At 44.2% G+C, this 2,301-nt stretch overlaps 1 pseudogene; it reads left to right on the top strand.

The window, feature by feature from the left end:
- The first annotated feature begins 515 nt into the window (after positions 1-515).
- Positions 516-1,487, top strand: LOC145518739 (small ribosomal subunit protein eS6-like; annotated as a pseudogene).
- The last annotated feature ends 814 nt before the right edge of the window (positions 1,488-2,301 follow it).

The following is a 2,301-nucleotide window of genomic DNA, read 5'->3' as shown; positions in this document are numbered from 1 at the left end:
TTTTTACAACCACATCGTTCTCCATAGTATAGACACACGATCATTTGCACAGCCAGCTCCTTATTTATGGCCATTTGGGTTGTTTCTATTTTTGTTTCTGTTGCAAACAATGCCATGTGAACATCCCTCAGCATCAATCTTTGTGGCGATGTTGGAGAATTTTAGATTAGACTCCCAGAAATTGAACTTTAGGGCCAAGAAAAACAAATAGAAGGATAAAATTAAGAAAAACATATGATACTATGTGGGCTCTCAATCTCTTGCTATTGGGCAAGAAAGTACCAGGAGTTGCTACAACTCAGCAACAACAAAGCCGTTTAAACCTGGGCAAAGAACTTAGACATTTCTCCAAAGAATTTATACAAACGCCCAATGAGCACATGCGAAAATGTTCAACATCACTAATTATTAAGAAAGTGCAAATCAAAACCGCAAAGAGATACACTTCACATCCATTAAGATGACCACTAATCACTCTTTTTTGCGGGGCCTCGGACACGGACGGCTGCCTCAGAATGAGGCTCAACATCTCTTTCCCGACCTCTGGCAGTCAGAAGCTCATTGAAGTGGACAATGAATGAAAAACTTCGTATTTTCCAGGAGAAGCATATGGCCACAGAGGCTGCTGCTGCTGCTCTGGGTGAAGAATGGAAGGTTATGTGGTCCGAATCGGTGGTGGGAATGACAAGCAGGATTTCCCCATGAAGCGGGTTTTCCCCGTGAAGAGAATGACCCATGGCTGAGTCTGCCTGCTGCTGGTAAGGGGCATTCCTGTTACAGACCAAGCAGGACTGGAGAAAGAAAGTGCAAATTTGTACAGGGTTGCATTGTGGATGCCAGCCTGAGTGTTCTCAATCTGGTCATCGTGAAAAAGGGGGGCGAGAAGGATATTCCTGGACACACTGGTACAACTGTGCCTCATCACCTGGACCCAGAAGAACTAGCTGCTGCTGCTACTGCTGATTAGTTGCTCAGTCATGTTCAACTCTCTGTGGCTCCATGGACTGTAGCCCGCCCACCAGCTTCCTCTGTCCATGGGATTCTCCAGGCAAGAATACTGGCGTGGGTTGCCATTTCCTACTCCAAGGGATCATCCCAACCCAGGGATCGAACCCACGTCTCCTGAATTGGCAGGCGGATTCCTTGCCGCTAGCACCACCTGGGAAACCCCCCAAAAGATGGCAAAATCCGCAGACTTTTCAATCCCTTTAAAGTAGGTAATGTCCGCGAACACGCTGTGAGAAAGCCCCTGAACAAAGAAGGTAAGGGTTCAGCGTGTTGTTACTCCGTGTGTTCTGCCATGTTGGTGTTTTACTCTGAAGAAGCATCATACCAAGAAAGTTAAGGAACAGGCTGCAGAAGGTGCTAAACTTTTGGCCCAAAGAATGAAGGAGGTCAAAGGAAAACACCTGGAACAGATTGCCAAGGGGCGGGGGCCGTCCTCTCTGAGAGCTCCTGCTGCTGAGTCTGAGTCCAGTCAAAAATGAGACGTCCTAAGAGCAACAAATAAGATCAGACATCAAAAGAAAAAAACAGATGATAACTCTAAAAAAAAAAAACCAGCAATAGCAAATTTTGGTGAGAATGTGCAGAATTGTGCCCCTGCTGCATTGCTGGTGGGAAGGTAAAATGATGTGGCCACTGTGGAAAACAGTGTGGTGGCTCTGATTCCAATTCCACTTCTGGGTGTATCTACCCCAAAGAATTGAAAGCAAGGTACCGAAGGCGTATTCATACCTCCATGTTCCTTGCAGGATTATTCACAGTAGCCAAAAGGCAGAAGCAACCCACGTGTCCATCAACAGATGAATGGATAAACAAAACTCACTATGTGTATACAATGGAATATCATTCAGCCTGAAAAAGAAAAGAAATTCTGACACATGCTCCAACGTGGATGAACCTTGAAGACATTATGTTAAGTGAAATGAGCCGGAAAGACAAACAGGGTATGATTTCACTTACAAGAGGTGCTTAGAGTATCAAGTTCACAGAGACAGAAATAGAATGGTGGTTGCCTGGGGGCTAGAGGAAGGAAGGAATGGAAACTGTTGTTTAATGGGTACAGAGTTTCAGCTTTACAAGATGAAAAAGTTCTAGAGATCTGCTGTACAACATTATAAATGTACTGAATACCACTGAATGGTATACTTCAGCATGGTTAACGTGATTTTATGTTATGTACATTTTACTACAATTTTTTTTTAAAGCATGAGAGAACTGTAACTGCAAAGACAATCCATGGAATGGTTATAATTAAGCTTTTTTTGCAGGAGACCCAGGTTTAATCCCTGGGTCTGG

This window comes from Giraffa tippelskirchi, chromosome 8 (assembly GCF_054371585.1).
Source record: "Giraffa tippelskirchi isolate mGirTip1 chromosome 8, T2T-mGirTip1v1.2.pri, whole genome shotgun sequence".
NCBI classification, from domain to species: Eukaryota; Metazoa; Chordata; class Mammalia; order Artiodactyla; family Giraffidae; genus Giraffa; species Giraffa tippelskirchi.
This window is presented reverse-complemented; position numbering and strand designations above follow the sequence as displayed.